This window comes from Amblyomma americanum, chromosome 9, assembly GCF_052857255.1.
Source record: "Amblyomma americanum isolate KBUSLIRL-KWMA chromosome 9, ASM5285725v1, whole genome shotgun sequence".
NCBI lineage: Eukaryota > Metazoa > Arthropoda > Arachnida > Ixodida > Ixodidae > Amblyomma > Amblyomma americanum.
Genome location: NC_135505.1, coordinates 15,855,794 through 15,881,499, shown reverse-complemented (window position 1 = coordinate 15,881,499; position 25,706 = coordinate 15,855,794). Strand labels below are relative to the sequence as shown.

General features: G+C 46.9%; 1 protein-coding gene across 2 annotated transcripts in view; it reads left to right on the top strand.

Moving 5' to 3' along the window:
* Window positions 1–340: 340 nt before the first annotated feature.
* LOC144104030 (acetylcholinesterase-like) overlaps window positions 341–25,706 on the top strand; it is a 118,801-nt gene continuing 93,435 nt past the window's right edge. Inside the window, exon 1 of one of the 2 annotated variants that reach the window (XM_077636813.1) lies at window positions 341–424. The gene's annotated coding sequence lies outside the window, so the exon portion shown is untranslated. The remainder of the gene's footprint in view (window positions 425–25,706) is intronic. The other variant, XM_077636814.1, reaches the window with a different exon arrangement.

Sequence of the window (25,706 nt, the reverse complement as noted above, 5' to 3'; positions counted from 1 at the left end):
TAGTAATAATGGCAATTACTGGTTACCGTTTCATATTTTCCCGCATTTGATGACGTCACACATATTCTACTAACTGCGAGTTTTCTAACGCCGCCACTTGTTGTGCGGCGCCGGCTTCTATTGTCCAAGACCCTCTAATGTTGCATAAAAAGTGAAAAAAATCAAAATTAAAGCCGCACAATGGCTTTTTTTTTGTTTCACCGAACAAGCACTGACTATTTGGCTTCATTACCGTCGCACTGTTGTCGATCGCGTCTGCACCGGGGAAGTCGACCTTGACTCATGTGTCGAACACCGGCGGAAGTCATGGTTGGTTTATTCCCCCTCGCGGAGCGCGTGCGAACAGCGCAGCCACAGCGGCCGCGGCACTCGACAGGAGCGGCAGCCCGGAGTCTTGCTTTGCGGATCAGTCATTTCAGCGCCGGTGAGTGGGCTCTTTCCTACCTACGCATAACCAAAAATAACTTGCTGTCATCATTGAAATGACCAGTGCTATTGTATAATTTGAAGAGAGTATTGCAGCATAAAATATTCAAATACCGAGGCATTTAACTTTGTTTTCTTTGTAGCAATTTGATTTCACAACCTATCACAGTTTCATTCATCAGCGACAGCTCAAAAACAAGAACGGGAAAGCGTTACTGCCAAAACAAGAACACAAAAATACTAGCTGCAGGGAGAAGACGTACATGCAGGACCTATGGGCCGACACAACACTGCGGTCTTCGGGCCATCAAAGTTAAGATCAGATGCACTAATTGTCAGTATGCCTAAAATAAAACCTTTTATTTTTTTTGCTCTTTCCAATTCAACTCTATTGTTCGCATTTCGTGTGGAGCTCAAGATATACCTGTGTTTCAATAACTGATTGTTACTTTAATATTTATTCACCTCGTATCATAGGAGACCCTATTTCGTTTGTTGGACCTGCTGAACAGATACCCTAGAACCATGCAGCACACTTTAAATACGCGATAAAAAAGTTGTAAAGTCAAAATAATTGTCGAAATCGGCGACATGGTGCGCACTACAGATCATGCGTGCGTATGGCCGATGCTACGGAAAGTTTGCACCTTTCATAAGTCAGGATATTTTCGGAATTTGTGTTCAGGCGTTACGTTGATGGCCCTTAGAAAATGCCGACTCTTTACTTGCTGTTTGCACCGAACCCATCGTGCGCTTTAAATTATGCAACGCGATCGTTTCCTATTAATATATTGCTCTGCGTTCAACACTTCGATCATCTCAGTCGTACAAAATGATGGTAAGTGAAAACGTGCTTCCGTTACAGCATTCCGCTTTTGAACGTCATTGTTCGATCATAACGGCAACCATTGCGCAAAAGAAAAGCAAACTGTGGGAAACAGTTAAACTACGCCTTGGGGGTATGAGGGAGTGAGAAACATTTATTGCTTAAAAGGGGGGGGGGGGGGGGGTAAATGTTGCGGGACTGGAAGTGGGGCCCCAGGGCCCCCACAGCTCTCGATGCTGCTTCTGCCCGGCGAACGGGCAGATGATGGTCCTCGAGGTCGGGTGCACGGAGAACGCTCTCCCAGTCCGCTTTGGTTAGCACTGGTATACGATGGGCCACTTTAATAGCATGGCAGGCCCACACTGTGTAATAGAGAGTTGCTAGACGCGATAGGGCTAATGGGTTGATGCCCATATACGCGTAATTGGCCATTCACTACTTTGCATTCACAGATCACTCACAGTCCACTCATTGACAGTGGTGCAGTTGTTTGGCGATGCGCCACTGCCCCGAAAGGTGGCTGCTTCAAACAGAGCCACCGGCAGGGCTTGCGTAGGCCAGGTTGCTCTTCCCGAGCAACCTCTCACAACCAATCATTCATTTAACTGCTACCTGCCGCTTTCTGCATTCTGGTAATCCAGCGTTCGCACACTACAGTGGGCAGGTGGCCGCCTGCTGCGGTGGACATGCTGTGATTACGTCACAAGTTCAAGTTACCTATGTCGCAGGCACGTGGTCCACCTACTTTTCTCGGCCCGCCGCCGACGCTCGGGATGCCACTGAACGGGACACTTAACACTCACGCCTTAAAACCCGTTGCTCACCTCTGTGCCAGCTTGCACATCTTTATTTTCTCTTCGCTCCTCTCTGGAACAAGCCAGCTGAAGGAGTCAGCTAGGAAATCTCTCAATAAGGGGGAACTAAGTTTTTTCCCCTTGCATTTAAACGCTCTAAACCTTTTGGGCCAGACTGCGTCCCAACATTGTGCCTATGCCGACGCAGCAGCCACACTTGAGGAAAAATGCTACTTCGAGGCTTTACCATCGATTCGCATTAACCTTGCATGCAGAACCGTCGGTGCTGCTCCACAAGAGCCTTCTTGCCGTACAGTGACGGTGGCTACTCCGTTCTCAACAGGTTCTGCGCGGCAGTCCCCCTTGACCGTAGGTTCGCTCGAACGGTGCACATGAGAGCGCCCTGCACTCGTAAGCTTCCTCCGTGGACGCCTTGCCACGAAGCCTATGAGCAAGTCGCTTACAGCCTACGTAGAGTCAAAAGATTCATGAGAAGGAACATGGGAGCCCGTGTGCAACTAGCCTCCAACCTATAGTTACTGCATAAGGGTAACTGTGGCAATACTGGTTGGCCCCTCTCAGAAATAATGTGGACAGAGAAGGGCGGTTCGAGCCCCTTGCTTTCATCAGCTGCCGCTCCCACCCAATGACACCCAGGTGAACACGGCCTCCTCTCTACGCCGCCTCCGTTGCGCCTCGTCTCGTCCAGAGCGCATGACCTCCCCGTCCACCAGACACAGCAGAAAGACAAGCCTAATCGAAATGCGCTCGAAAAGGCACTGCAAATGTACCGAACATTGTCTCGGCTCCAGCGGCCAAAGCTTCACGGCGCTGGCGTCAGTCTAAGCCACGCTGTCGCGCTACACAAAGCGCTTGTGTCTTCACCAAAGAGGAAGTACTGCGCGGGGGCGCGTAGTCTACTTGGTTTCATGGCTTTTACAACGCCACACCGCTGGCTACACTGAGCTTGAAATACACCTAAGCCGAGATCACTTCACGGCTATGCTGTGAGAAAGTGCGCGCCGAAAGTTTCACACGAGTGGCCTTTAAATATGCAAAGCAAGAGCGAGTTGGGCGACTTGGTATCGGTCCATTATGAAACAACAGCGTGAATAAGGACGGGGACGGAAGTAAAGACGACAAAACCGACGCTCGTTTTGTCCTCTTTACTTCCGTCCCCGTCCTTATTCACGCTGATGTTTCATAATTTAAATATTTTTTTTTATTTTTTATTTATTGATACTGCGATCTTTTACAAGACCTTCGCAGGGGTGGGCACACAATACATAAATTTTGGAAACAACAAAAACGACCTCAGGAACAAGCAAACAATCAAGAACAATTGATCAACAATTTAAGATCAAGAAACAATGAAACAAAGAAATGTAGCGGTACGACATTATAAAAAAGTTAAAGGTGGCTTTCAAACCTTTTCAGTGAAGTTTGGGTTACTGCATCATTAGTTAGATTATTCCAGTCTGTAATCGTTCTGGGGAAAAAAGAGTACTTAAAGGTGTTATTTCGTGCGTTTAATGGTGTTACTGTAAAATCATGGCGTTGTCTTGTGTTGTACCCTGAGGAGAACGATATAATATTGGATGTGTCAATATTGTACTGACCTTTGATTAACTGAAATAAAAATTTTAGACGACAGATGCGATTTCTATGAGAGACTGGAAGCAAACCACTTTGATTAAGAAGTGCAGTGATAGATGTGCGGTTATATGAATTGTAAATAAACCGTGCTGCTTTCTTTCGGACTCTGTCTAATTTAGCAATGTTAGATTTAGTGAAAGGATCCCAGATTATGACGGCATATTCTAACATAGGGCGAATAATAGTGTTATACGAAAGTGAACGTACACTGGGGGGGCCGAGCTTCAGAGCACGTCGGAGGAAAAATAGTTTGCGTAGGGCATTAGCTGTAACGTTGTCAATGTGCTCTGTCCAGGAGAGGTTATTGCAGATCCGCAGACCTAGGTATTTGTAAGTATTCACTTGAGAGAGAACTTTGTTTTTAGCAGTATAGTTAAAGAAAAGAGGCTTCTTTTTCTGGGTTATACGCATGAACACTGTTTTATCATAATTAACGCACATTTGCCATTGGTCACACCATGTTATTATCTTAGTGAAATCGTTATTTAACCGTACTTGGTCCTTAGTAGTAGTAATCTTTTCATATAACACACAATCGTCAGCATATAATCTAACAGAAACTGAGATGTTATCGACAATGTCATTAATAAAAATCAAGAAGAGGAGTGGCCCAAGAACAGATCCTTGGGGAACGCCGGAATCAACAGGAACTGGAGGGGAAGGGGAATTATTTACTACTACAAACTGACGACGGTTTCTTAAGTAGGCTGTAATCCTTGCAAGTAATTTGTCATTTTTTAGTACATTACCTAATTTGTGAAGAAGTTTGTTATGCGAAACTTTATCAAATGCTTTTTTAAAGTCCATAAATATAGCGTCAGTCTGCTTTCCTTCATTTATTGCCTGCGCAAAATCATGTATAGTTTGTACTAGCTGAGTGGCAGTGGAAAATCCTCGTCTGAAGCCATGCTGTGCATTAGTTAGAAAATTGTTTTGTTCAAGAAAATCTGCTATATGTTTATGAATGATGTGTTCCAAGACCTTGCATGCTGTAGATGTTAACGATATCGGACGGTAATTCTGAATAGATGCTTTGTCTCCAGTTTTGTGAATTGGTTTGATTCTTGCCGTTCTCCAGTCATCCGGTAATGATCCTTCATTTAGTGATTTGTTAAATAAGATGCATAAGTACTTGGCACACCATTCTGCATAACGCTTCAGGAATGCGTTGGGAATGTCATCTGGTCCGGGAGATTTTTTTACATCAAGCTTCAATAATAAATTGAGAACACCTGCCTCGGAAATCACAGCATCAGGAATTGAAGGCAAATTCACGGAATAGCAGGGAAGAGAGCTGTCATCCTGCGTAAACACCGATTTGAAGTAGTCATTGAAAGCCGTGGACACCAAAGCATCATCACGCTCACATATTCCATTTACTTTGAAAGTATCATGAGATCGTGAAGCTGGAGTTATCTGCCTCCAGAATATCTCAGGGCATGTTTTAATGAAGGTAGGTAGCTGAGTAGAAAAGTACTTTTCCTTGTCATGGGCAATCAGCTGTTTGAGTTTTTCTGTTTGTTCATCAATGATCGTTTGGGAATAGTTTCCTGCTTTTAACCTTTTTTTCATTCTTTTTAGCTTTCGTTGTGAGCGTAATGTCTCTCGTGTTATCCAAGGGTTACATTTTGGGGACTTTTTTGCAATTTTTGGAACGAAGCGTTCAATACACTGAAAGACAACACTTTTGAAAAATAGCCATAAGTCATTCACATTTCCATTAAAATTCATAAAGCGGTCATAATGAAAGTCGAGCATATCAAGAATAGATTCATCATGTGCACGAGAAAAATTAGGAAAGAAACCGACAGTATTTCGGCGATCAAAGTTTGCATTTATCAATGTCAGTACAACAGCTTTGTGATCAGAAATACCGGTCGTTACATAGCATTCGACATTTTCTTTGACAGTACCATTTACAAAAAATAGATCAAGAATTGAATATGAACCATTGTGGACTCTAGTAGGATCTTTAACTACCTGAAGCAGGTCAAAGGCAATAGAAATATCAAGCATAGTTTGCTCAATGATGTTATTAGAATGCGAAAAGGCAGTCCAGTCTATGTTTGGTAAATTAAAATCGCCAGTCAACATTAGCCTATCATTCTGTTTTATATGGCGCTCAATATATTTTTTTAGATTCACTAGGAGTGCTACAGAGGAATTGGGTGGCCTGTACACGGCTCCTAAAACGTAACGAACATTGTTTTTGTAAAATTTACAAAAGATGCCTTCTACATCGTCAATATCTGGCATTCTAAAGACTTGCAGTGAAGATTTGAACAATATGCAGTTACCGCTCGTTCTTCGATGGCAAAAAGCTCAGTTTCAGCAGACAACGCTTGCCGGGCATAAAAAGTAGCAGGGTTTAACGTACTTAAACTGAGTATACGTGCAAAAGCATTCCTTTAGCCTGGTTGGTTCATAGTTTTGCTTTTCCACGTCGTCGGCACGCTTAGCGAAGATATTAGACTCAGGTTTAGCTCTGATTGAGATTAAACTAATGTGATCTGTTCGCGCTGAAGATGAAAGTTTATGAAGACGACGACGTTCAATGCACTGCTTGAGAGTATGTTGCAGTTTAACGCGAGGCGTGATCAGCTGCGGCGATAATATTTTGCTCTCGTGCAGTGGTCAGCGAAGCTGATCTTTCGCGCCGTGGGGAGTTGGAAACCCAGTTGAGGCATTATTTATTTTCTTTCTTCACCCTCGAGGTCAGGCACGCCACAAGATTCTTGGTAGCATTTGACCCCGTGAATTAGTGTTTTGCACGTAAAAGCTCTAAGAGAACGTCGTCATCATCACCATCATCATCAGCCTTGACTACACCCACGACAGGGCGAAGGCCTCTCCCGTGTGTCTGCAAATAACCATGTCTTTTGCCAGCAGCGCCCACCTTATGCCTGCAAACTTCTTAATCTCATCCGCCCACCTAACCGTCTGCCACCCCCTGCTACGCTTGCCTTCTCTTGGAATCCACTCTGTTACCCTTAAGGACCAGCGGTTGTCTTGCCTTCGCATCACATGCCCTGCCCAAGCCCATTTCATCCTCTTGATTTCGGCTAGGATACCATTAACCCGCGTTTGTTCCCTCACCCATTCTGCCCGCTTCTGGCCTTTTAAAGTAACACTTGTCATTTTTTTTCCTAAGCTGGCTCCTTGGTCCTGAATTTAAATTGAACCCTTTTCGTTATCCTCCGCGTTTCTGCCCCGTAGGCGAGTACCGGTAAGATACTGCAGTTGTATACTTTCCGATTGAGGGACATTGGTAAACTGCCATTCATGATCTGAGAGAGTCTGCCATATGCGCTCCACCCCATCGTTATTCTTTTTGTTATTTCCCTCTCGTGATCCGCATCAGCGGCCACTACCTGCCCTAAGTAGACGTATTCCCTTACCACTTCCAGCACCTTGCTACCAATAGTGAACTGCTGTAACCTTGCGAGAGTGTCGAACATTAATTTGATTTTTAATTTCAAGACCGACAGCGCTGCTCTGCCTGTCTAAGTCATTAATCATGTATTGTAGTCCATCTCCTGAATTACTTACCTTGGCAATGCCATCAGCGAATTGCAAATACTTCGGCATTCTCCATTAACTCTTATCCCCAACTGTAAAGATAGTGTAGGGCCAGCAAACGACAAACCCGACAACAAGCTAATATTGACAGCTGACAGTGATAACGGGCGCGAATCTAATTGCAGTGACATGATGTGTGCTTTAATATAGCCAAAATTATTCCTGTTTTTACGTTTTTATTATTTTTTGCAATGCGATACCGCCTTGGGTCCTGTTCAGAGGAGATCCCGGTGCCACAGATGGCACTGGTGTGTCGAGAAAATGCGGATTAGTCGAAACGGTCGGGACGTTAAACTGACACGCTCTCACGCGGGTAATTCAAAGAGCCCAAAGCGATCACGCCATCTAACAGTGATGACTACACTACACAATTCCTCATTGGTCTGCAGGGTTGTGACGTCATTTAACCACCATTACGTAGTGCCTGTGAAGAAATGCTGGCAGTTGCGCTGAAAATAAAAATGTGGTCGATCTGGGGCTGGGGTCGTTGCCCTTTTGGTCGTAAGCTGGGTAGACTACACCTCGACTACCGAGGAACGCTGGTTGGACTTGGTCATAGGGAGGCTTTGTGCATCTTGTAATAAAGAAAAAAAAATGAACAGTGTACGTCCGCGAATCCAGTGCTTACCCTTATTTGCTGCCAACTAACACGCAAAAAGCCATTGTCGGGGGTGCGAGCAGCAGGGAACACGGCAAAACTCCTTTCTAAAAGCAGCCGCCGCGCATCACCATAAGTTGTGTTTGAAGCTATCTGCCACGCGCTCCCGTTCCATCTCACTGCACCCTTAGTGCGCGGATTTTCAGGTGCATGTAAGAGTGATACAGTCGACACAGAGCGACACAGTCGAGCGACACTCATGCTTTTCGAGTGCTGCCTCAGGAAGCGTTTCCATTTCGTTCTGCTAACGTCTGTTCCGAGCAGACGACGCGAGTCACCTTTGATGAAAGTTGTCGATCGGCTGCGAAACACTCGAAAAAGTCGACAACTGTGCGCTTGAATTTCGTGTAATGACTTTTCAGGGCGCTCATTTCTTCCTCACTAGTCCAGCGCTTTTGCCTTAACTACAGTTGTAAGTAATCAAGACGGCAAAGCAGCTCTCCTTAATGATGCACAATAGACAGAGCTAGCTACAATTGGAAATATCTAAGCAAAAGACACGCAAGACGTTGACAACGCTAAGCTTTTACGGTAAACTGATAGTTAAATACAGACAGCCGCCAATATACGAACGAAAACGGCAACAGGACATATACGACGCATGAGGCTTGAAACGCGCACTGCTAAACCTCGCCACTCCTGGCAGCAACGTGTGCAGTCAGACGATAATGCTGCCATGATTTGTGCACTTCCGGAGGATGCGCGCGTTGTGAAACGCAGGTGTTGTGCCGCGAGGGCTGCAATGGCGAGCTGTGTCACTGCTAGTGGCGCTACGCAGTGCTAGGTTACGCAGCGCTAGGTTACGTAGCGCGAAGTTGACGGTGAGCGGGACAGCGCATACGCCTCTCGACGAGGAAGCCCCATCGATGTCTCGAGGTCGCTGCCCGGAGCTTAGAAGAAAAACCGCAGACCCATTCGCTTTAGGAGCGGCAGGCTGGAGGGAGAAATATTTTATTTCTATTGAGGGATACCCTGCTTTGCAACCAAGGGCGTGTAAGTAAAGGTGAGGGGGGGGGGGGGGTTACACCGTGGAACAAGAACAGATCTTCACTAGTACAGCACACCTTCTTATAAGACAATCGATTCCACTGTGTTATGGTTCTTGCAAAAAATGAATTAGAGTAACGCTTCGTTCTAGTCTGGTATTCTCGTACTTTGAAGTCATGGCCAGTTCTTGCCGGTATATAGTGCCGTTGTTTAAATTAAAGGTACTTGTTGATTGCCGTATTGCTATTAATGCAAAAAAAAACAATTTCAAGCGCAACCTGCCACTGCAGGGAAGGGGCACATCGCTTAGCCACTGTGCCAGGAGAGAAAGAGAGAGCGTAAGGATCGATGGGTTAGTAAGAGGCACGTTGTACTATGAAAGGATATACAGCGCTCCGTCGCAGAAATGGCTTGGGTAGGAGAGGCGGCTGTGTAGTTATACGTAGACATACGTCGGCGCCGGTTTGTAGGACAACGCTGGCAGCCGTTAGGGAGACAGGCACCAGCCTGTGGCTGGTGCTATACGGTCCATGCACAAGAAATTTTGGTTTGCATGGGAGCCGAAAAACTTGCCTCGACCCGACACTAAGGGGCTAGCCGTGCTTCACATGCAAGCGACTGAGCGATTGAGCGGCGCGTCGCAGCGAAAATTTACAACTTGTTGCAACTTGGCCCCTTATCGCCGCGACGATTGGAAACTGGTTTTTCCGCCGCGGTGGCAGGATTCGCCAGCAATATTGATTGCATGTGAAACAGGCTTTATAGCTTAGCGTGATCCGCGGTCCGCTACCATGACAAGTGGTTCTGTTTGGTGGGAAAAATTGTGTGCAGAGCGTGCCACTGACTCTTTGGGAGAACGCCTTCGCTGCACTCCCCGGGGATGGGAACGCGAGTTAAAGAGATACAATAGAGTGCGGGTCCGGACTCGGAAACAGCGGAAAGGAGCACGCCACAATGCGACACAAAAATTGGAGGACGCTTAAGCTTCGCCTTTAAGAGTGGAACGCGACAGCATCTTGCAGCACTGCCAGGGAGTCCACAGAACGCCATCGCCCGTTCGGCGTGACACCTTGCCCGTTAGACAAATCGCTCTGCTACGTACGGTGAAACGGACGCGCGGAGCGGCAAACCACATAGAAGCGCTGCCAGACGCCTTGCCGAAACGCGCGGGACTCAAGTTGCTGTCGTAGTTCGTCGGCACATCGTTCTCAACAAACACGATGCCACGAACCCCAGCATAGCTTCCGCGCCGAACGAATGGGCAGCAAGCCGCAAGCTTCGTAGTGAACGCGCTTTGGATTTGCGCTGTGTTGTTCGCCGCTCACCGCGTGAATCTTGCGAGCCCGCACGCCCCAACTGCGCCCGAACGAGACGACCGGGATGCGCTGTCGTCGCGCGCTATATGTTGGGGCAGTGGCGTACATTGCGAGGAGGAGGAGGAGGCGGAATTTTTCGCATACGGCAACACCGCCAACGCCGACGCGGACGACACCGGCTTTTCTGCGACACGGGGCCCTTAACGCTCTCGCATTAAAAGCGCTGGTTTATTGATGTCACATGCATGGACCCACCTCGCGTTTAGTGACCGCATAGGCGGATTGCGGGCAAGGATTTTGCGCGCGATAGAAAAGACAAGATGCCACCACGAAGAAGCGGCTGCAGGCATGAAATGCTCGCAAAGAGAAATGATAGTCGGTCCTGGGCAAGAAGAGCGCGCGTGCGACACCGCCCGACGGCGAAGAGAGCGGGAGGGCAAGGGAAACGAGGCGCCCGATAGGGTGAAGCGGTGGGAGCAGAAGCGGATGTGTCCGGGGCGGTGCGACCATGAACAGGACCACGCAGACTACCGCCCATAGATAGCCAGGCGCGTGTCCAACCGCCCCGTGTACGCCGACGACTGCGGCCAACCCCTGGGAGCAGACGCCACCACGAGAACAACCGGCAATATCCGCCGACAGGCGCATCACCCTAGCACTAAAAGGGGCGGACGTGAAATTGAAGTGAGCGGCAGACTCACACACACACATATATATATATATATATATATATATATATATATATATATATATATATATATATATATATATATATAGTGACTAAACAGAGAACAACGTTTGAAACAACCTTATCCGCACTCATTCTGCATCCACAACAAAAGTTTCGGCAATCTTAAAAAACGCTATAATATCCCCATGCAAAATGTTCGCCTGAAGGAAATATTCGTAGAGCCACCAAGGGCTGTTTATAGAAGATCGAGAAATCTACGGGACATACTAACTTCTTCAAAAACTACTGCACCGCAACTCACAGGCTGCCACGCTTGCAACAAGAGCCGCTGTAAAGTTGGTCCGCATATGACTACGTCTGAGAGCGTTAGCAGTACGGGTTCTAACTTTCATTTAAAAATTCAGGGTGACTTCACCTGCGATAGTGCGAATGTCATTTACCTACTCCAGTGTACCATATGTAATCTTCAGAATGTAGGCAAGACAGAAACCCCCTTTAGATTATGCTTCAATAACGACAGAGCCCATGTTAAATCCCTCGCAAACCTGCCCCTATCAAGACATGTTCAGCTCCCAGGTCATTCATTTGATCATATTACAGCTACTATTCTGGAATCTGCATTTAAATCTAATCACGACCGAGAAATTAGAGTCTTTCCTGATCTATAAGTTTAATACAGTATCTACGGGTTTCAACGAAAGCACAGGGAAATTGAGCACCCTACCAGTTCAAACACCCTGATATCCACCGATGTTAAGTGTTATTCTGTCCGTCCTTTTTCTTCATGTATATCGCACCCTACATTTGCGTTTAATGGCACCTGTATGTTTAACTTGCTGCTGCATCATATAGCTAAATTTCGCTACGTTCATCTTTTTACATCACCGCGCGGGTATGCTTTTTATTTATTCTTTTCTTGTGCTCGGACAGAACAGGCAGGTGCCGCCAGAATGTAATAAACGCTAATACTTTTACCGTTTATGCTGCTTTATCGTGACCTGTTTTTTTTAGTGACCGTGTTTTTTAGTGTTTTTAGAGTGTACAACTTCTGGCTTCTCAAGTTTTTGCTGTCCAGTAATTCTGGTTTCTCATCTTTGCACTGCAAGCATGCCGCGTTTAATCATCTGTCATCGCATTCTGTAGCTAAGAATGTTAACGCACTAAATTTCGCAACGTAGCCCTCCTGTTCAGCCATTGTGACCCACATTCGCATTCTAGTCACGTGTGTGATACGTTTTTAATCTTCTGTGCATTATATGTTTGTACGTTTTTTGTGCACCCTCCGTCATATTCTGTGTCCATCGTTGCTATTCTGTTATTCAGATGAAGGCCGTTCCACGGCCCAACCGTCAAATTACATTGTTTCAAATGTTGGTCTCTGTTCAGTCACTACTACTGACCGTGCCAAGGAGTCTTTTTCCCTGAATTATATATATATATATATATATATATATATATATATATATATATATATATATATATATATATATATATATATATATATATATATATATATATATATATATATATATAAAGTTGAAAACGCTTCATTTAGCCATAGATTTATTTTGAGTCGACGTTTCGGACAGAGCCTGTCCTTTCTCAAGACTGAAGTTACAGGGGTCTTCTTCCTCTTCTTAAGGAGTTGGCACTGGCACACATGTACGACACATGAACAAAAGAAACAAACGGTGGCAAAGAATACTAGAAAAGATACAGATAGAAAGGGAAAAAGGGGGAACCAATAAAGAAGAAAAACGTGTTGTACAACGCCGCCCACCCCGAAGCCGCGGGGAGCCGACCCCGGACGAGGGAGACAAAAAAAAGGAAAACACGGAGCGGGAGAGGATAATGGCTACCCATCAAGGCAACAGAGCGGCGGCGTGTAAGGTGGACAGGAGCAGACGGTGGCGGGATCGCCCTACACACAAAAGTTAAAGACGCGTGCACTCGCATGCCCCGTACACAAAGAGTAAACAAATAAACAGAATAAAATGCAGACAGGGTCGGAGCTTCCGTCATCTTGAACCACTTCGGCAGCCAGAGCCAAGGCCGAATCAGCGGCGCCGTGAGCTTAACTAAACACACGTGCACTGTGCATGAAAACACCCAGACACACAGCAGTAAAACATCCGAGCTCATGCCAGTGTCGTGTGGCGGCTAGATGACAATGGCGGGAGCATTTAAGCGAGTAAGGTGTACAGAAACAGACGGTGGCGGAATTGTCCAACATATATAAATTGGAGATGCTTGCACTCGCGTGACCTGGCCAGAAAGAGTAAACAAATAAACAAAATAAAATGCAGACAGGACAGGAGACTTCCGTCATCTGGAACCATTTCCGCAGCCCGAGTCAAGGTAGAATCAGCGGCGCCGTGAGCTTAACTACACACACGTGCACTGTGCCTGAAAACACCCACAAAAGAAAAAAAGTGGAAAAACATCCGAGTTCGGCCAAGTGTGGTGTGGGAGGTAAATGTGAATGGCGTGAGCAATTAGGCAAGGGTTCTTAAATTGCACCCCGTCGTCAAGGTAATCGAACTGGGAAGATAGGGGCAGGATGGGGTAGGGAATGAAGAAATTTGTGTGAGCTTGAAAAAGATGTCGCTGGCAAGAAACGACCGAGGTATGTCAAGCTGGCTCTCGTAATGTCAGCAACGGCCCTGCAAGGGGCGGATGGAGGACAATACACCTGGACTTTCATTAATGCCGTGAGGAATTGTTTCAAATTTGTAAATGAAGTACGACTCGCGTTGTTCTCTTTCCCGGGTGTTGTGGAACCCACCCTGTAGGACTGTTAACTTAATTGCATCAAATGGGTGGTTTCGCTCATTAATGTGTTTTGACAAGGGAAGGTTGGGTAGGGATAAGATATGCGCGCGGTGGTTATTAAAGCGAATTCGTAGAGGGTTGACGGTCTGTCCAATGTACTGCATACTGCACACACTGCATTCTAGGAGGTATATTACGTTGCAGGAATCACAATCAAAGTTGCCATTAATTTCCCATTTGAAGCCTGAAGCTGTGCTTACTGCACAGCTTGATGTTTGTATGTGTTTGCAGACCTGGCATCTACTTTTTCCACAGGGCCGGCACCCCAAAACCGGCTGGTTATTTGTTTTTGAGTGTACAAGAATATTTTTAATATTTTTTGGTCGTCTGTAGATCACGTGAGGGGGAGCAGTGAAAATTTTGGTGAGGCGCTCGCTTTGTTCGAGGATGTTGAAATGTTTTCTGAGGATTTTGTTTACGTTAGGCGGGTTACTGGTGAAGGTAAGTACGAGATTGGCCCGGTGGTCTGTTTCGTCGTTGTAGCGACATCCCTCCAGTATTTGCTCTCGGTTGAGTTTAGATGCCTTTTCAATGGCATCGTCGACAATGGCGGGGGGGTATCGTTGCTTAATGAGGACTTCTCGCATGCGTTTGGAATTTTTTACGAAGTCCTCGTCTTGGGAACATATTCTTTTAAATCGATGTGCCTGAGAGTATGGGATGCTTGTTTTAGAGTGACGAGGATGGCAGCTTTGGAAGTGTAGGTATTGTTGGCGGTCCGTCGGTTTTCTATATACACCGGTGGTAAGTGAGCCTTTGTTTACCGAAAACTCAACATCTAGAAAGTTAATTTTGGTGTTGGAGTACGTGTAAGTGAGAGATATGTTGGGGTGGACGAGGTTGAAGTTTTCAATAAAACGTACGAGTTCTTGCTCTGTGTCAGTCCATATTAAAAAGATGTCATCCAAGTAGCGTTTGTATAGGGTGGGCTTAATGGGGCAATCTTTCAGAAATTTGGATTCAATACTATGCATGAAGATATTGGCGTAGGTTGGTGCCATCCTTGTACCCATGGCTGTGCCATTAATTTGCAAATAGTGTTCATTGTTAAATTCGAAGTTGTTATATTCGAGTACGATTTTTGCCAGTATTTCTAAAACACGTGGGGTAGGGGTTTCCTCCTTTCTGTTTTGTTCATACGCTTCGATCAGAGATTTAATGCCATCGGAATGAGGAATGTTTGTGTAGAGAGAGACTACATCTAGTGTTGCCAGGAAGGCTCCTTCCGGGAGTTTGAGACCTGCTATTGCGCGAAGGAAATGGTTTGTGTCGCGTATGTATGATGCGTGTGTTGTTGGAATATGTCTAATTAGTGTGTCAATGTAACTGGAAATTGGTTCTGTAATCGTGCCAATGCCAGATACTATAGGGCGGCCAGGATTATTCTTTTTGTGGATTTTCGGTAACATGTAGAATCGGCCCGGCGACGGGTGTGGTGCGGTGAGGGCTTTAGATAACCGTAGGGGTATGTCCCCATTCTTCGCAAGTTGACCCAGGGTCTCCGCTACAAAATGTTGGTATTGCGCAGTTGGGTCTGCTTCAAGACGTTGATAGAAACTAATGTTAGAGAGTTGTCTCAAGCCTTCTTCAATGTATTTTTCGCTGTCCATGACAACTATACCACCTCCCTTATCCGCTGGTTTTATGATTATATCTGTCCTTCTGCTCAGAGCCTTCAATGCATCCCGTTCGTTTTTAGACAAGTTCTGCCTCCCTGGAGTTTGGTTCTTGTAGGCGTAAATAATGTCTTTCTGGACGGCGTTAATGTACATGTCCAAGTGTTTGTCCCTTCCTATACTAGGAGTCCAGTGGTGGTTAGTAACGACGAGTTCTCTGCTATCCGCGGTAACCCGCGCCCGATCGAAGAAGTATTCCCGGAGTCGCAACATTCGTGCAAAGTTGTCCAAATCTTTTAACACCGAGAATTCGCTGTATTTACCGGTGGTAGGGCAGAATGTAAGGCCTCGAGAAAGGACAGATATTTACTCTGTCGTTAAGGCCCTGGTTGATAGATTAATAATATTGTGCTGGAAAGCAAAGTCGGCGCTTGGAACCGCAAGATTATTATTAGTAGATGCTGTCATTTCAGATCGTTCTACGCGTGTTTCTTGAACTGTTGACGTTTGTGTCGTTCTACTGGATTTGTTGTTGGAGTTTATTATAATAGTGGGGTTAATATTTGTAGCTGCCTCCGTTCTTGATTCTTTTTCGCTTGTTATTGATTTTGACCACACGTGTTCTGGAACCCCGTCTCGAATAAATTTTTTGTGTTTGGTCTTGCGTACCTCAGTCGCTCTCTTTTCTTCAAAGAACATAAGCTCTGTGGCCTCCAGCGCGGTAAGGGTAATTTGTTGATGAGCACGACTCTCTCGAGCCGGGCTGAGAGGTTCAACTACCAGCTTTCTGAACTTTGTCGACGAGAAACGAAAGCGTTTTTCCTCAACCATTCGCTGGAGACCTATCCACCATCCAGTGTCCTCGCAGCAGATGGAGTTCATCCAAGTTTTGGTGGAGTTTCCATCTTGTCATGGCATATTTATAACCTGCTCCTTGACTACCAGCGACATTTCCTGATAGAATGGCAAGACCACCTACCGGCAGGAGACGATTTCAGCCGGTTCCCCGTGCAGTGTCACACCCAGGTGCCTCGCACCTACTCAGAGGTTCTCAAGAGCCACCAGGAAGAATACATGCAAGCCGGAGACCAACGGTTCCCGACCATCGCGGAGACGCAGCGACAGGAAGAGGAGGGTAAAACAGGGGTCCTACAAGGGTGCCGCCCCAAAAAACCGCAAGAAAACTCAGGGCTCTTCTCCGAGATGGCCGGTGCAAGATCAACCGTGACCCAACGCAGGGCTCTACTGCCAACACCAACGCGGCCACCACATCTTCGCAAATTGGAGAGTAAAGTTGTTCCTGCTATCCCGAAGTCGCCCAGGGACACCACACGAGACAGCACCGCCGAGAGATCCACCTCAGCAACAAGCTTATCCGCTGGAACCCACCGACAACAACCACCATCTAAGGCCAACCATGTACATACCCCCACCACTCCCAGCACAACACCGAAATCCGGAGCGAGCGGCGCCAGTACTCCAGCAAGCCCAGGCGGAGCATCAGGCCATTCTAGTGCAGCGCAGCGTCAACTGGCTTCCACGGTGGAGGGCCAGGTTGATACGATATCCAGCCGGAAAGAAGAGCTTCCCAGCACCCCTCTATCACGCTACGATCTTCGAAAGCGCTGCGGTTCGGCACAACGGGTTCGTCAACAGTGACATTCAGGCCGCGTGAGTACGCCGACTCTCTCTCACTCATCCTACCAACAGCCTTCCTCAAACAACTCTATAAATTTTTAAAATTGAGAAAAATTGTGGATAAACGAATTAGGCATGAACTACATATTCATAGCCTAAAGGCCTATCTTGAATCAAAAATCGTACCAAAAGGTTTACAAGTGTCGCTAACACCATCAATGGGTGACCTGTGTGAAGAGGAGAAGGCTAATTGGAATCGTATACTACAATCTGCCTCTTTAAATTTGCTTGTAGTTACCATTGGCCACTTTGAGAAGGCGTTGGTGGCTCTGAGAATGGAAGAGAGTCGTGCTCATCAACAAATTACCCTTACCGCGCTGGAGGCCACAGAGCTTATGTTCTTTGAAGAAAAGAGAGCGACTGAGGTACGCAAGACCAAACACAAAAAATTTATTCAAGACGGGGTTCCAGAACACGTGTGGTCAAAATCAATAACAAGCGAAAAAGAATCAAGAACGGAGGCAGCTACAAATATTAACCCCACTATTATAATAAACTCCAACAACAAATCCAGTAGAACGACACAAACGTCAACAGTTCAAGAAACACGCGTAGAACGATCTGAAATGACAGCATCTACTAATAATAATCTTGCGGTTCCAAGCGCCGACTTTGCTTTCCAGCACAATATTATTAATCTATCAACCAGGGCCTTAACGACAGAGGAAATATCCGTCCTTTCTCGAGGCCTTACATTCTGCCCTACCACCGGTAAATACAGCGAATTCTCGGTGTTAAAAGATTTGGACAACTTTGCACGAATGTTGCGACTCCGGGAATACTTCTTCGATCGGGCGCGGGTTACCGCGGATAGCAGAGAACTCGTCGTTACTAACCACCACTGGACTCCTAGTATAGGAAGGGACAAACACTTGGACATGTACATTAACGCCGTCCAGAAAGACATTATTTACGCCTACAAGAACCAAACTCCAGGGAGGCAGAACTTGTCTAAAAACGAACGGGATGCATTGAAGGCTCTGAGCAGAAGGACAGATATAATCATAAAACCAGCGGATAAGGGAGGTGGTATAGTTGTCATGGACAGCGAAAAATACATTGAAGAAGGCTTGAGACAACTCTCTAACATTAGTTTCTATCAACGTCTTGAAGCAGACCCAACTGCGCAATACCAACATTTTGTAGCGGAGACCCTGGGTCAACTTGCGAAGAATGGGGACATATCCCTACGGTTATCTAAAGCCCTCACCGCACCACACCCGTCGCCGGGCCGATTCTACATGTTACCGAAAATCCACAAAAAGAATAATCCTGGCCGCCCTATAGTATCTGGCATTGGCACGATTACAGAACCAATTTCCAGTTACATTGACACACTAATTAGACATATTCCAACAACACACGCATCATACATACGCGACACAAACCATTTCCTTCGCGCCATAGCAGGTCTCAAACTCCCGGAAGGAGCCTTCCTGGCAACACTAGATGTAGTCTCTCTCTACACAAACATTCCTCATTCCGATGGCATTAAATCTCTGATCGAAGCGTATGAACAAAACAGAAAGGAGGAAACCCCTACCCCACGTGTTTTAGAAATACTGGCAAAAATCGTACTCGAATATAACAACTTCGAATTTAACAATGAACACTATTTGCAAATTAATGGCACAGCCATGGGTACAAGGATGGCACCAACCTACGCCAATATCTTCATGCATAGTATTGAATCCAAATTTCTGAAAGATTGCCCCATTAAGCCCACCCTATACAAACGCTACTTGGATGACATCTTTTTAATATGGACTGACACAGAGCAAGAACTCGTACGTTTTATTGAAAACTTCAACCTCGTCCACCCCAACATATCTTTCACTTACACGTACTCCAACACCAAAATTAACTTTCTAGATGTTGAGATTTCGGTAAACAAAGGCTCACTTACCACCGGTGTATATAGAAAACCGACGGACCGCCAACAATACCTACACTTCCAAAGCTGCCATCCTCGTCACTCTAAAACAAGCATCCCATACTCTCAGGCACATCGATTTAAAAGAATATGTTCCCAAGACGAGGACTTCGTAAAAAATTCCAAACGCATGCGAGAAGTCCTCATTAAGCAACGATACCCCCCCGCCATTGTCGACGATGCCATTGAAAAGGCATCTAAACTCAACCGAGAGCAAATACTGGAGGGATGTCGCTACAACGACGAAACAGACCACCGGGCCAATCTCGTACTTACCTTCACCAGTAACCCGCCTAACGTAAACAAAATCCTCAGAAAACATTTCAACATCCTCGAACAAAGCGAGCGCCTCACCAAAATTTTCACTGCTCCCCCTCACGTGATCTACAGACGACCAAAAAACATTAAAAATATTCTTGTACACTCAAAAACAAATAACGAGCCGGTTTTGGGGTGCCGGCCCTGTGGAAAAAGTAGATGCCAGGTCTGCAAACACATACAAACATCAAGCTGTGCAGTAAGCACAGCTTCAGGCTTCAAATGGGAAATTAATGGCAACTTTGATTGTGATTCCTGCAACGTAATATACCTCCTAGAATGCAGTGTGTGCAGTATGCAGTACATTGGACAGACCGTCAACCCTCTACGAATTCGCTTTAATAACCACCGCGCGCATATCTTATCCCTACCCAACCTTCCCTTGTCAAAACACATTAATGAGCGAAACCACCCATTTGATGCAATTAAGTTAACAGTCCTACAGGGTGGGTTCCACAACACCCGGGAAAGAGAACAACGCGAGTCGTACTTCATTTACAAATTTGAAACAATTCCTCACGGCATTAATGAAAGTCCAGGTGTATTGTCCTCCATCCGCCCCTTGCAGGGCCGTTGCTGACATTACGAGAGCCAGCTTGACATACCTCGGTCGTTTCTTGCCAGCGACATCTTTTTCAAGCTCACACAAATTTCTTCATTCCCTACCCCATCCTGCCCCTATCTTCCCAGTTCGATTACCTTGACGACGGGGTGCAATTTAAGAACCCTTGCCTAATTGCTCACGCCATTCACATTTACCTCCCACACCACACTTGGCCGAACTCGGATGTTTTTCCACTTTTTTTCTTTTGTGGGTGTTTTCAGGCACAGTGCACGTGTGTGTAGTTAAGCTCACGGCGCCGCTGATTCTACCTTGACTCGGGCTGCGGAAATGGTTCCAGATGACGGAAGTCTCCTGTCCTGTCTGCATTTTATTTTGTTTATTTGTTTACTCTTTCTGGCCAGGTCACGCGAGTGCAAGCATCTCCAATTTATATATGTTGGACAATTCCGCCACCGTCTGTTTCTGTACACCTTACTCGCTTAAATGCTCCCGCCATTGTCATCTAGCCGCCACACGACACTGGCATGAGCTCGGATGTTTTACTGCTGTGTGTCTGGGTGTTTTCATGCACAGTGCACGTGTGTTTAGTTAAGCTTACGGCGCCGCTGATTCGGCCTTGGCTCTGGCTGCCGAAGTGGTTCAAGATGACGGAAGCTCCGACCCTGTCTGCATTTTATTCTGTTTATTTGTTTACTCTTTGTGTACGGGGCATGCGAGTGCACGCGTCTTTAACTTTTGTGTGTAGGGCGATCCCGCCACCGTCTGCTCCTGTCCACCTTACACGCCGCCGCTCTGTTGCCTTGATGGGTAGCCATTATCCTCTCCCGCTCCGTGTTTTCCTTTTTTTTGTCTCCCTCGTCCGGGGTCGGCTCCCCGCGGCTTCGGGGTGGGCGGCGGGGTACAACACGTTTTTCTTCTTTATTGGTTCCCCCTTTTTCCCTTTCTATCTGTATCTTTTCTAGTATTCTTTGCCACCGTTTGTTTCTTTTGTTCATGTGTCGTACATGTGTGCCAGTGCCAACTCCTTAAGAAGAGGAAGAAGACCCCTGTAACTTCAGTCTTGAGAAAGGACAGGCTCTGTCCGAAACGTCGACTCAAAATAAATCTATGGCTAAATGAAGCGTTTTCAACTTTGAATTTTTGCCTCTAGCAACCAAATACGTTTATCTTTCTATACTGTATATATATATATATATATATATATATATATATATATATATATATATATATATATATATATATATATATATATATATTTACAGCTATGTACACCAGCGAAGGAACACCTACGAGCGGCACCCAGAACTTCTTCTTCTTCTTCTTCTTCTCCTCAAGTAATATGGCACATACCAGAACACAGTAAGAACTTCATTGTCGTCTTTGTCCACCCGTTCACTCGCTCAGTCTCGTCGTCGTCTTCCCGCTTCAGGACCCCCGGCTGATGAGACACCGTCTCGGCGTTAGAGTGGCGATATATGAACGTCGTGATAAGGTTTTAGGCGGCAGACATGGACGACGTCGGTGGAGGGGCCGGAGGACGATGGCGAGCACGCAAGGGGTGCAATTTCATAGTTCACGTCGGTGACACGGCGCACCACACGGTAAGGGCCCCGGTAGTGAGAAAGGAGCTTCTCGGAGAGACCGACGCTGCGTGACGGCGTCCAGAGAAGGACGAGTGATCCGGGTTCATATTCGACCGCCCGGTGATGGCGGTCGTAGGCGGACTTCTGGGAAGCTTTTGAGGCACGGAGCCGACTACGGGCTATTTCTCGCGCCAGCGAGGCCTGGGCGATGGCGTCCTGAGCGTAAGCAGTGGTGGCGACTGAAGAAGACGGCAGGAGTGTGTCCAAAGGCAAGATGCGGTGCCGACCAAACAAAAGGTAGAAAGGGGAATAGCCGGTTGTGTCATGCCGTGAAGAGTTATATGCAAAAGTCTCATAAGGCAAGGCAGCGTCCCAATCTCGGAGGTCTGGCGAGACGTACATTGCTAACAAGCCAGTGAGCGTGCGGTTGAACCGTTCCGTAAGCCCGTTGGTTTGTGGATGGTAAGCTGTCGCGAGCTGGTGCTGCGTGGCACACGAACGAAGAATGTCATTAATCACTCGGGACAGAAAATAACGACTACGGTTGGTGAGCAGTTGACGAGGGGCGCCATGCTGAAGAATGACGTTTTGGAGAAGAAAATCGGCGACATCGGTAGCGCAGCTGGTAGGCAAAGCACGTGTGATGGCGTACCGAGTCGTATAATCAGTTGCGACAGCGATCCACTTGTTGCCGGAGACGGACGTGGGAAAAGGGCCAAGAAGGTCGAGGCCAACACGGTGAAAAGGATCCGGAGGTACGTCCATGGGTTGTAAGAGACCGGCAGGCAAAGTGGAGGGCCTTTTCCGACGTTGACACAGGTCGCAAGCGGCAACGTAACGCTTGACGGAACGATACAGGCCAGGCCAAAAGAAGCGGTGCCGCACTCGAGCGTATGTGCGGGACACCCCAAGGTGGCCGGCTGTCGGCAGATCGTCCAATTCTTCAAGGACAGAAGAGCGTAGATGTTTGGGTATGACGAGCAGCAATGGAGGACCATCGGAGCGTAGATTGCAGCGATATAAAATGCCATTCTGGAGCACGTGAAGTTTCAGAGATGGAGATCGGTTGCAGAGCGGAGGCCATCAAAGATAGGGCGTAAAGATGAGTCGTGGCGCTGTTCGTTGGCGATATCGGTGAGAGCAGTGATAGCTAAGAGGCAGGGCAGGGTCTCAGCGTCTTCTAGGTCAGGTGGCTCCACAGGGTACCGGGATAGACAGTCAGCGTCCTAGTGGCGACGACCGGACTTGTACACTACAGAGTATGAATATTATTGGAGGCGCAAAGCCCAGCGACCAAGGCGATCGGTGGGATCTTTTAGTGAAGGCAGCCAACAGAGAGCGTGGTGATCAGTGACAACAGCGAATGAGCGGCCGAACAGGTACGGGCGGAATTTAGCTACAGCCCAGACAAGGGCGAGACACTCGCGCTCAGTAATGGAGTAATTTTGCTCTGCGGCGGAAAGTAGGTGGCTGGCATATGCGATGACGCTATCTTGTCCCTGTTGACGTTGGGCTAGCACGGCACCGATCCCATATCCGGACGCGTCGGTGCGAACCTCTATGGGAGATGACGGGTCAAAATGGGCTAAGATGGGCGGAGAGGTTAGCAATTGAACGAGGAAGGAAAATGAGTGCTCTTGAGCAGGGCCCCAGTTAAAGCGGGTGTCGTTCTTAAGAAGGTCGGTGAGGGGGCGAGCGATGCGGCGAAATCTGATAAAACGGCGAAAATACGAGCACAAGCCGACAAAGCTGCGCACATCGTTCGACGACCTAGGAAGAGGAAAGTCCTTGACGGCTTGAATTTTGACTGGATCTGGGCGGACACCAGAAGCATCAACCAGGTGTCCGAGAATAGTGAGTTGGCGGCGACCGAATTTGCATTTCGATGAGTTCAGCTGGAGTCCGACGTTACGGAACACTGTCAGAATACTGGAGAGGCGTTCGAGGTGCGTGCCAAAAGTAGGCAAAGGTATATATATATATATATATATATATATATATATATATATATATATATATATATATATATATATATATATATATATATATATATATATATATTAGAGCTCGCTTAAACTAGCTTAAAGAACACCACTTATAAAGCAGCACAAAAACAACAATGACGCTGAAGGTTCGGGAGAGCAGGAGATTGGACAGCCGTCGCCGTAGCGCATTTGGTAGAGCACCAGAGGCAATATCCGGAGGTCATGGGTTCGGATCCCACCGGTGGCATGGCTGTTTTTTCTGCTGCTTTATAAGGAGTTTTCTTTAAGCGACAAATTAGTCGAAGAATTATTCTCCCACTGATCAGCACTACGAAAAAATTCCCCTATGCACCTTGGTTTCCGTGACTGCTGGCTTACTTCATATTTGCAAGGGTGGTCAAACGGGTTAGTTGGTAGCTCATATTTGGAAAAACAGCTGAGTTGAAGTCAGCGCTGTGTCGTTATATCTGCATCTGTCCGTGTCTAAAGGTGCGCTGGTTTTCCAAATAAATCCAAATTACTTCATATGTTCGTCAAACGAGCCCCTCATTTCATTTACCTGCTCTGCTTATATATACATTTAATGTCACGCTCCTTGGTAGACGGAAGAAGACGATCAACGGTTGGACGGATCGGTAGAGATAAATGAGGAGGAAAGGCAGAAGGACACTCGTAGGCTTCGTCGTGGTCGTGCTGCTTTGATCGATCCCTCTGTGAATAAACTCCCGTGAGTGCTAAGCACGTAACAGTTTTGGCAGTGGTGCTGCGATCCGACCACGAAGCGTTCCATCTATCGAAGGAGCCGTAGACTCACTGGCTTACAACCAATGCCGTCGGACATGACTGGAAAGGACAATAGCGAGCAATCAGGACCGTCCAACAACTGGCCACGTTATCGAGAGCCCCGTACATTCTTTGAAAAATCTGACGAAGTCGTTGAAGAGTGGCTTAAACACTACGAAAGAGTGAGAAAATATAATCGCTGAAACGCTGCTACTAAACTAGCTAACGTGGTGTTCTTCCTTTCCGCCACTGCCTTCGACTGGTTCGACAATCATGAGGATTCACTAAGTACATGGGCTGCATTTACAAGCGAGATCAAGAAAAATTTCGGCGACGAATCGGCCAAGAAGAAGTGTGTGGAACAGACATTGCTTCACCGGGCGCAAGTACCCAGAGAAACTTGCACTGCATACATCGAAGCTATCTTAAAGCTGTGCAAGCCAGTGAATTCCAGTATGCTTGAAGCAGACAAAGTCGGCCAAGTCCTAAAAGGAATGGCAGAAGTCGTTTTTAATTTACTGATTAGTAAATAGTGCCTGAGCACCACCGCCGACGTTATAAAACATGGTATAACATTTGAAGCTCTCAAGCTGCGTCGAATCACTCCTAAACCCGGACGATTGGCCAATGTCACCTCTGTAGCCAGTGTAGAAGCCTGCATGTACTACATGTTCTATGGCTGATATCATACGAGAGATTGTGCGCGAGGAATTGTCCAGGTCCAGGGATACCTTCTGCCGTGCAGAATATCTTCGGCACAGTTGTGCACCGCAGGCAGATGTCGCCGCCCTGTCCAATCCGTGGGTCCAACTTAGACACACTTCTCATATGGACGATCGGAGCAACTATGCCCAACGTTATGCCCACCAGCCGACGGGAAGGAGACTCACCTACCCTGAAAAACGCGGTTCGTTAGCAGCGAGAGTCTGGCTGCAACCAATGTCGTGAATTTGTTCGCCAGGACTGTTATGGCGACCGCTGGCGCTCTCAACCTTTGTGTTACTGGTGTGGCATTGTAGGGCGTATCGCTAGATATTGACGCCGCCGTTTCCCGGCTGCTCAAGACTGCCGACCCCCGTCGAATATTCACGGACAACTGCAGACCGAGCAACAGCGATCCCCGACTATGTCCGCTTAGGACACGTATCATTCGACAAAATTGCGGAGTTCATCACCTGCATCTGATCGCAGTGACGTCGCCACCTCAGCGCCAACGGCGGTGACGTTCCACTCGACGTCATGCTTCCCCTCCGCCTCCGGGAAACTAGGAGACGCGGCCGATGGAGATGAGGCCGCCGGCGAGTCGATGACGTCTATACCTCTACCAGTGTTTATGTTGAAGAAAAAATTGGAAGGGTTTAATTATGGTGTGAAAACAATGGCTCTTGTAGACACTGGCGCTACAGTATCCGTTATGAGTTTGAAGTTTAAGAACCGTTCAGGCAGGAAAGTATTGTTTA